The sequence below is a fragment of the Lithobates pipiens genome, unplaced genomic scaffold, assembly GCF_037356315.1.
Source record: "Lithobates pipiens isolate NorthernLeopardFrog02 unplaced genomic scaffold, aLitPip1_a1.2 Scaffold_3, whole genome shotgun sequence".
In the NCBI taxonomy this organism is placed as follows: Eukaryota; Metazoa; Chordata; class Amphibia; order Anura; family Ranidae; genus Lithobates; species Lithobates pipiens.
Genome location: NW_027507790.1, coordinates 5,073,644 through 5,083,960, shown reverse-complemented (window position 1 = coordinate 5,083,960; position 10,317 = coordinate 5,073,644). Strand labels below are relative to the sequence as shown.

Below are 10,317 nucleotides of genomic sequence, written 5' to 3'. Positions count from 1 at the left end.
ATGCTCGGTTTGAACTTCAGCAAGTCATCTTTACCATGTCTAGATGCCTAAATGCATTAAGTTGCTGCCACGTGATTGGCCGATTAGCAATTTGTGTTACCAAGCAATTGAACAGGTATACCTAATAAATTGGCTGGTGAGCGCAAGCACACACTTTGCCTTTTAATCCTATTTTAAACTGAATGGGTTATTGAATGAGGCAAGGGTTCACATATAGTTTAGGTAGGTTTTAAAGAGGAAATCAGCTTTGTCTTGTACATATGTCAAACGTTTAACCTAGAAGGGTCAATCAGATTGGACTGTTTTTCTCCTAGTTAACTGAAATTTTGAATTGAAAGTCACCTCAAGGAAAAAATGGAAACCTGCTTTAATGTCGGTTCACACTACAGCGATGTCAGACATCGCAATTAATTTGCACCGCACTACTGTGCAGTTCACATGTGATGTCTGTGCAATGCAAATTCAGCTATACAGATTGTATGTCTGAATTCGCATCGCATTCAGACCAAAATCTTGCATGATCCTCTTTTTTGTCCGCACCAGAATCGGATTGGAATACTGTCCGAATACATCTGGGGGTGTCATTAAATTTCTATTGACACCTGCAGTGGTTCGCATAGGGCAGTGTGAACTGCTAGCGAGTTCTATGCGATGCGGGAACACACTGGTTTCCGCATCATGCTGGTGTGAACCGGCATTTAGTGATGATTATTTTTATCTTCACCATTCAACATGTACAACACACATTTATAAAGCAGTTACTGACTTTCACAAAACATTCACAGCAGGTGAATCTTCCTGGTCAATGTGTTTTATAGAAGTTGAGTGCTTAACCAACAGTGCTTGTTTGGTAAATGCTACAAATCACTTCTTACACCTATGATTTTTTTTTTTTTTTTTTTTTTTTGCGAAACATGAAAAAGTGAAGTGTTCTCTGGATCCAAGTGTAGCCTCCTATAGCTCTTACTATACGTGCAATTTTTTCGGTCCAAATGTAAATTTAGACACATTTTTGGTTATTTTGAGATTTGGATGTATCCAAATCCCTGAATGAAATAGTAATGAATTTTGCTGAAATTCATTAATTTTGTTTATCCGTTTTCAAACAAATTCCAAATTTTAGCAACAATTCCGATTTAGATTGGTCAAATATTGATCCACTGATGCAAACTCTGTGTGAAGTATAGCTGGTTGTTAAGCTCGCTTTTCCTATAGATCACAGGAATGTAATTCGTTTTGCACTCCTGTGACCAGTTTTTGTGACGTCACAGGAATCAGTCCAGGCACCGCGTCTTCGTGACAATAAAGTCTGGATCCGCCAGGTGCCTGGATTGATATTATTTATTATTAATATAATACAGGATTTATATAGCGCCAACAGTTTGCACAGCGCTTTACAATATGAGGACAGACAGTACCCTTACAATACAAATCAATACAGGAGGGATCAGTGGGCCCTGCTCGTTAGAGCTTACAATCTAGAAGGAAGACGCTGAGAGCCTGAGACGGCCGCACCCTGCTCCTCCACAGCTCAGCGCTCCAGTGAGCGTGAAGGAGCAGAGTGGAGAGCTGCCGATTGACAGCAAGCTGCTTTCTGCTCAGGTAACTGAGCAATCGGGGCACAAAACAGGGACCCCCCTCTCCCTTCCTGAACTATACTAGGCCACATGCCCTCAAAATGGACTCTGCTGCCCCCCCCCCCCCAGCACTTTTTTTTGGGTCCAGTGGTGGCAGAATTTTTAATTTTATTTTTAAATATAGGAACTGACAAAAACTTGTGTTGTGTCTTCATTCACTTTTTTGGTGAATGGGTAGGGGTACTACACACATGGGATGGGGGGGAATCTAAGCGGGACCCTGCGCTGTTTTTTTTCAGAATTTTATATTGCCGGTGTTCTGACAAGAAGTGTCCCCCCCCCATTGGATAGTGTCTGCTCTATACTATCCAGGCGCAGCAATTGCGCAGTACAGAGGACAAAGGAGACACCGAAAGTCTCCGAAGATGAACGGTGCCTGCGTACTTGATAGTACCTTCCTTTCACACACTCCCGATGTTGTAAAACAGCAGTTTTTAACAGGGCCCCTTGCAGGCTCACTTCGCTTGCCACGATTCGGGCAAGGCCTTGCTTTGCTCGGCATATTTTTATTGTAACTATGTCCACTTGGATGGTGGGGCTTGAACCTGGACTGAGGGCAGAAGGTACTATTAAGTCCGCAGGTGCCGTTCATCTTCGGAGACTTTCGGCGTCTGTATCCTCCGTACTGCACAAGTGCAGTATAGGGCGGACACTATCCAATAGGGGACAATCGACAGGACACTGGCATTCTACTGTTTGCATTTCAGCTCTCAGTGGAGAAGCCCGCTGACAGCTGATAAGTCATTGGTTAAGGACGTGGCGGCCAGCTTCCCGTTCCCCTCCTTAACAGCCAGCTATTCTCTATATAGAATTGGAATCGTTCCAAAAATTTGGAATTTGTTAAAAAATTTATAAACTAAATGAAATTAAGTTAAACTAATTCCGAAACAAATCAATGAAGCGAAGTTAGTAACAAATCTAACCGAAACACAAAATTTTTCCATTCTGCACATGTCTACAGAATAGGAAACTTGTTTTCATCATCCTCAGGATGCATACTTTGTAAGAGCTAGGCAAAATTTCTTTAAAGTGATTGTAAATGCAATGAAAATAGAAATAAACAGGTTAATATACTTACCTGCCCTGTGCAAAGTGGCCCAGATCCTCTTCTTATGGGGACTCTCGTTGGCGCTTCTGGCTCCTCTTCTCTAGCGAGTGCCCCTAGAAAGCTGGCTTCCTTTGGGGACACTCTATAGACACAGACAGTAGGGCTCGGCCCTGCCCCCCCACTGGCTTTGATTGACAGCAGCAAGAACTGCCTCAGCAAAGCCTTTGCGACGAGGAATTAAAAGATAAGAGCGCTGATACAGATGGGCACCGACCTGCATCAAATGAGGGCTCAGGCAAGTATGGGGGGGGGGGGGGGTGGGGGTGGATACTACTACCTAAAAACATTTTTTACCTTAACACAAGGAATGCATTAAGGGAAAAAATTTTAGGCTTTATATCCACTTTAGTGCTGTAATAATTTGTATTGAACGATGACGTACCATTTATAAAACACTCAATCATCATCATCATCATTAAATCTGTAAATCCTGGAATGAATAGTTTATTCTACCAACAATATGGGCAGCTTCACACTGAACCACTGTGCTTTTGCTAAAGCACTGCTAACTGCAGTTTTTGTGCAAGTTAGCTGTGCTTTCCTGTTGACTTCTATGAGGGTCCTGCCGTTCTGGTGCGGTTTCAGTTAGCGCACCAAAAACGCCTGCATGCTGCATCTTTGTTGCGCTTTCTGAAACTGCACCAAAATCGTTGGACATCACAGAAGTCTGTGGTAAAACGATTTTACCCAAAGCACAATGGGACTGCACCAGGGTAGTGTGAAGCCACTCAAGAGAAAAATAGACTGCAACCACAGGAATTGGAAGGTTTATTATGCAGAGGACAAAAACATTAAAGGGAAATCAGGTAATCAGCTGATGTCCTGTGGACAGGCATGGCTGGGATTCTGTTGCACCTTGGCAGATGGACTGAGGTCTGTAGCCCTGGCAACAGCTTGGCATACGTGCCTTGTTTCAACAGCTACCATATAGAACATGAAGGTCTACGAATATATGAAGGGCATTCAAGTCAAAGCAGGGGAAAAAAAAAAGCAAAGGAAGAGGCGCCTCTGGGTGTAGAGATAACATACACTTTAATTATAAAAATGCATTTAATACAGGCAACTCACATTTTGGATGTGATGTATGAGCATTCAATCACTTTAAAAGCCAAGCATGGATGTGGTCATCTGATAGTCCGTCAAGCTGAGGTGCTGCAGCCGCTATTGGTCAGGAAGTGGCACAGACGCCGGCCGTGAAGCGCAGTTCAAAGCAGAATGAAGTCTGGAGCGCAGGCGGAGCGAGATGACATCATGAGGTGGGCACAACCAAGCCAAGCTTGATGAAGGAGCGTGGCTGTCAATCTCAGCCTGTACGCTCACGAAACCAGTCGCGCCCACCTCATGATGTCATCTCTCTCCGCTTCACGGCCGGTGTCTGTGCCACTTCCTGACCAATAGCGGCTACAGCACCTGAGCTTGACGGACTATCAGATGACCACATCCATGCTCAGCTTTTAAAGTGACTGAATGCTCACACATCACATCCAAAATGTGAGCTGCCGGTATTAATTATGTTTTTATAATTAAAGTGTGTGTTAGCTCTACACCCAGTGGCACCCCTTCCTTTGCTTTTTTTTTCCCACAGACTTTGGAACATGGTTTCTGTCCTTCACTGATGGCAGCCCTGGATATGGAGCTCCTGGTTTTAAATGCTTTCCTTTGTTCTACTGGACAGTAGCTTTTATATTTATAATCATACGGATCAACATACTATGGACTCTCATTCAATATGATTTTTGGTTTCAATTGGTGAGAGACTGGTGGACATTGGGAAAAATCTTTGACCGTTTTTTGCACATTTACTTGTGTATAAGTCAAAACAGGGACTTTCAATTTTACAGGTATAAAAAGGGATGTTAAAGTGGTGGTACTACAAGCAGTAGTAAGAGGCAAGTGTGTCCCATTACCAATAGGCGGCGCACAAGTCGCAGGCCAGTCTAGAGACCGTTAATCAAGATGGCAGACAACAATGCAAGTGAACAGCTCCACCACAGACTCGCCACCACCAAAAAAAAAATTTGAACAATTGCGTCTGCAGGTAAAGTGATGGCAAGTGTTTTCTGGGACAAGCATGGCATTATTCATGTGGATTTTCTACCCTGTGGTGCCACAATCAATGAAAATTACGGTTCTGAGTGATGTGCAAATGAGTCTCTGGAAAAAAAAAAACGCCTGGTTTAATTACTAAGGGCGTCCTATTTTTTCCAGGATAATGCACAAGCACATCCTGAGTCTCTCACCCCCTCCACAGCTCAGCGCTCCAGGGAGTGTTGGGGGGGGTTGTAAGTGCAGAGAGTGGAGACCGACACTGACCAGCTCTCTGCTTAGGGAGCCCTGAGAACCAAGTGATAGTGATAGGCAGAGTTTGATCACTCGATTCTCAGTCTTCAAGCCGGTGGGGAACAGATGGGGATGCTGCATCCAGCTAGTATGATTCAAAAAAGCAAAAACCCATACTTCTCTTTTAAGGTGGTTATACACATAGTAATTTGTGACCGATTTACATACGAGCAAATGCAAACAATAACGTGGATTCAAATACCAACTGGTGAATTGCATGGGGTAATACTCTGCATCTTACAATCAAATGGAAATAGTGAAAATAGCTTGTGTTATAAATGTAGATGTTCAATCTAATGCAATCATTTAATTGATCTGAATTATCAGTTCTGCAGAATTTTTTTTTTATCTATCAAATGCGCTATACTTGACTTGGCAGAGTAAAAATCGATTGATGGCTCATCAAAACCACCAAATGTAACTTTTTTTATAGAATTCGATCATTTTAGCCACATTAAATGTGTGATCATATTGATTAATGTGTGGCCAAGTTTAAAAGGGACATTAAAAACCGGCATGTGACCAGCTGATGAGCATTAACATGGTCAAATCCCTCAATACACATGCCTCCATTAGATACTATTGTAAATTATTTTTATAGATTACCTATACAACGGCTTTGATTCCAACCTCACAACCTCCCTTCTCTTTGTTAGAGAATTTTGCATCACAATCCTCTTAACCACTTCCTGCCAAGGGACGTCATATGAAGTCGTCGACTGAGTGGGGACTCCCACGCCCTCCGGGGGTTCTCCTGTCTCACCTGTACAATCGGCAAGAGGGAGAGGGAATGGGAATCAGCCTATGATGGAAGTTTACCATAGAGAATCCAGCGGGCCAGATTGCCCCGACGTCTATGATTTTTCAGGGGCTGGCCTCTGCATTCGAAAAAATAAAATGCTGCCTCGGCTGGGAAGCCAGGATAATTATTTGTTTCCCTCCACAGGCTTCCCATCCAAGAGGCAAAATCTGGGGACTTATTGACCCCAGATCTTGCTGTAAGGCCACTGTCGCACTAGGTCCCCCCCCTCTCGTTTTAGTGGCATTTCAGCAGCGCTTTTGGCCGCTAGCGTGGTACTTTCAACCACCGCTATCGTCCGAAAAAGAGGTTAAAAGCTCCCGTGTTGTGGCGGTTTGGAAGTGCTTTTCAGGGCACTTCGGAAGCGCTGCCCATTCATTTTAATGGGCAGGGCGTTTTGGGAGCTCTGTATACAGCTCTCCCAAACTGCCCCAAAGATGCTGCAGGACGTTCCGCAAGCGCTCAGCCCCAGTGTGAAAGCATTTGGGCTTTCACATTCGGACAGCATGGGAAGCAGTTTTCAGGTGCTATTTATAGTGTTAAAATGCCTGAAAACTGCCTCAGTGTGAAAGGGGTCTAAAGAGGACCTGTCACACACTATGCCTATTACAAGGAATGTTTACATTCCTTGTAATAGGAATAAAAATGTTTAAAAAAAAAAAAAGGAGGTCAAAATAGAAAAATAAAAGCAGAAAACGAACACATACGCAAGTCGTATGCACATATGTAATGGACGTTCAAACCGCACATGTGAGGTATCGCCACAAACATTGGAGCAATAATTCTAGTGTTAAACCACCTCCAACTCTAAATGGGCAACCTGTAAAAATGTTCAAAGTATCGCTTAAGGGAATTTTTAAGTACCGAAGTTTGGCGCCATTCCACGACTGTACACAATTTCAAAGCGTGACATGTTCGGTATCAATTTACTCGGCGTAACATCTTTCGCATTATGCAAAAAAATAACTGGGCTAACTTTTTTTTTGTTTTCTAATTAATGTTTTTTTTATTTCCAAAAAAATGGCTTCATTTGAAAAATTACTGTGCAAATACAGTGCGAGATAAAAAGTTGCAATTCCCTAGGGTGTCTGCTAAAAAAAAAAAAAAAAAATATGTTGTTTGGGGGTTCCAAGTAATTTTCTAGCAAAAAAATTATGATTTTTATGTTTTAGGAGCAAAGTGTTAGAATTGGCCTGGGTAGCAAGTAGTTAATCAGATTTCTGTAGGGCAAGGTTATTGCAATCAGCCATACAGCACTTAACCTGTTAAATAGAGGGAGGATAAAATTGTTTATTTTGCATGACAGTCATCCAACATCTAACGCCGACTTAGAGCCCATTCACACAGGGGCAACACGACTTGTAGGCGACTTGAGTCAGGCAACTTGGACACGACTTGAGTTAAGATCACAGCGCGACTTGGGACGACTTCAAAACAACTTGTGATGACTTCAAGCCCAACTTGGGACGACTTACAAGTCGCCCCAGGCCAGGCGACTTTTGCCGAGGCCAAGCAGAGAATGAGCTCAAGGGGGAACTCCACGGCAAATTTCTGAAAAAAATTTGGCGTGGGTTCCCCCTCCGAGAGCATACCAGGCCCTTAGGTCTGGTATGGATTCCAAGGGGAACCCCCTACGCCGAAAAAACGGCGTGGGGGTCCCCCCCAGATCCACACCAGACCCTTATCCGAGCACGCTACCCGGCCGGCCAGGAAAGGGGGTGGGGACGAGCGGGCGGCCCCCCCCCCTCCTGAGCCGTACCAGGCCGCGTGCCCTCAACATGGGGGGGTGCCTTGGGGGAGGGGGGGCGTGCGGCCCCCCCACCCCAAAGCACCTTGTCCCCATGTCGATGAGGACAAGGGCCTCTTCCCGACAACCCTGGCCGTTGGTTGTCGGGGTCTGCGGGCGGGGGGCTTATCGGAATCCGGGAGCCCCCTTTAATAAGGGGGCCCCCGGATACCGGCCCCCCACCCTATGTGAATGAGTATGGGGTACAATGTACCCCTACCCATTCACCTGTGGAAAAAAAGTACAAAAAAAAAAACACAACACAGGGAAAAAATATTTTATTGCACAGCTCCGGGGGTCTTCCGTCTTCGGGGGTCTTCTCGCCGGACTCCTCCGCTATCTTCTTGTAGCTCTTTTACTAGCGGAGGAGTCCGGCTTTCTTCCTCCCCGCCGCCGGCCTCTTCTCCCGACTTCGGGGGTCTTGTCCCCCTCTTCGGTTCTTCTGCCGGGCCACCGCGCCTTCTTATAGCTCTTTTACAGGCGGTGGCCCGGTCTTCTGTCGTCGCCGCCGCCGCCTTCCGTTCTTCTTCTTCTCCAGGAGATGTTGACACGACGCTCTCTCCGGCCGGAATGCCAGAGCCGCCCTGCGCTGCCACTTATATAGGGACAATGGGGCGGTGTCACATGGGTTGATGTCACATGGGTTGGTTACATGGGTTGATGTCACATGGTGACCCCGCCCCCTTACCATGTGACATCAACCCATGTGACCAACCCATGTGACATCAACCCATGTGACACCGCCCCATTGTCCCTATATAAGTGGCAGCGCAGGGCGGCTCTGGCATTCCGGCCGGAGAGAGCGTCGTGTCAACATCTCCTGGAGAAGAAGAAGAACGGAAGGCGGCGGCGGCGACGACAGAAGACCGGGCCACCGCCTGTAAAAGAGCTATAAGAAGGCGCGGTGGCCCGGCAGAAGAACCGAAGAGGGGGACAAGACCCCCGAAGTCGGGAGAAGAGGCCGGCGGCGGGGAGGAAGAAAGCCGGACTCCTCCGCTAGTAAAAGAGCTACAAGAAGATAGCGGAGGAGTCCGGCGAGAAGACCCCCGAAGACGGAAGACCCCCGGAGCTGTGCAATAAAATATTTTTTCCCTGTGTTGTGTTTTTTTTTTGTACTTTTTTTCCACAGGTGAATGGGTAGGGGTACATTGTACCCCATACTCATTCACATAGGGTGGGGGGCCGGTATCCGGGGGCCCCCTTATTAAAGGGGGCTCCCGGATTCCTATAAGCCCCCCGCCCGCAGACCCCGACAACCAACGGCCAGGGTTGTCGGGAAGAGGCCCTTGTCCTCATCGACATGGGGACAAGGTGCTTTGGGGTGGGGGGGCCGCACGCCCCCCCTCCCCCAAGGCACCCCCCCATGTTGAGGGCACGCGGCCTGGTACGGCTCAGGAGGGGGGGGGGGCTGCCCGCTCGTCCCCACCCCCTTTCCTGGCCGGCCGGGTAGCGTGCTCGGATAAGGGTCTGGTGTGGATCTGGGGGGGACCCCCACGCCGTTTTTTCGGCGTAGGGGGTTCCCCTTGGAATCCATACCAGACCTAAGGGCCTGGTATGCTCTCGGAGGGGGAACCCACGCCAAATTTTTTTCAGAAATTTGCCGTGGAGTTCCCTCTTGAGAGCTGATAATTCTGTCAAAGTCGCCTCTGTATAAACGGAGATCCGACTTGGAGGCGATCTCCATTGAAATCAATGGGTACCGGTCGCCTACAAGTCGGATAGAAGTAGTACAGGAACCTTTTCTGAAGTCGGAGCGACTTCAGTAGTGTGCATTAAGACGGCTCTCATTCACTTACATTGCTTTTTAAATGTTGTCCGACCTGAGGCGACCTGAGGCGACTAGGGGCGACCTGAAGTCGGATCAGGAGTTGCCCCTGTGTGAATGGGCTCTTAGAGGAGATGTATGATGTGAATGAAAATATTTTCATTACATTTTTAAAAATGTCTCAAACCTCAGCCCTCAACTACCCCCCATAGGCCAAGTTTTGGGAATGTCCCTTAAAATAGCCGTCATAAATTACAAGGCATTGACATTGTCTCAAGGCACCTGTGCAAGGTGAAGGAAATACTAAAAACATGACTTGTTAGAGGTACTTGAGGACTGAGGTTGGGAACTGCAGCTTTAAGGCGGAGTTTCACCCAAAAGGGGAACTTGCACTTATGCCCCCCCCCCCCCCCCCCACGGTACCACCTTTCAGGGGGGGAGGGAAGGGGGGACAGGTAGGTGTTTTTTTTAACAGGTATCCTTTCCCCACTTCTGGAGATGGCGCCATCCCTCAGAAGTTTGCCCCCCTCCTGCTTTCTCCGCCGTAGGGACAATTACAGTAGGGAACCGTCTTAAGCCGAAAGGCTTCACTGCCAGTTTCCCTTACCAGGAATAGCGACGGCAGCGCCCGACAGTCAATCTGAAAATCGGCTGGGGTGCTGGCATCAGGGGAACCCTGGAAAGGCAAGTGTCCTAGTATTAAAAGTCAGCAGCTACCGTACAGTATTTGTAGCGGCTGACTTAAATTTTTTTCGAAGGGGGGCACCTCTAAGACATGAAAAAGCGCATTTACCACTTTTGCCCAGTAGGTGGCATGCAAAACAGTAATCATGACAGGCTTTCGAACCTCTCCAAGAACAGCGTGCTGCCACACCAGACCAT

The 10,317-nt window shown here is 46.8% G+C and overlaps 1 protein-coding gene across 3 annotated transcripts in view; it reads right to left on the bottom strand.

Moving 5' to 3' along the window:
- The window catches only part of SMTN (smoothelin), a 220,693-nt gene that overhangs the window by 87,009 nt on the left and 123,367 nt on the right, over nt 1–10,317 (bottom strand). The gene's annotated exons all lie outside the window — the stretch shown is intronic.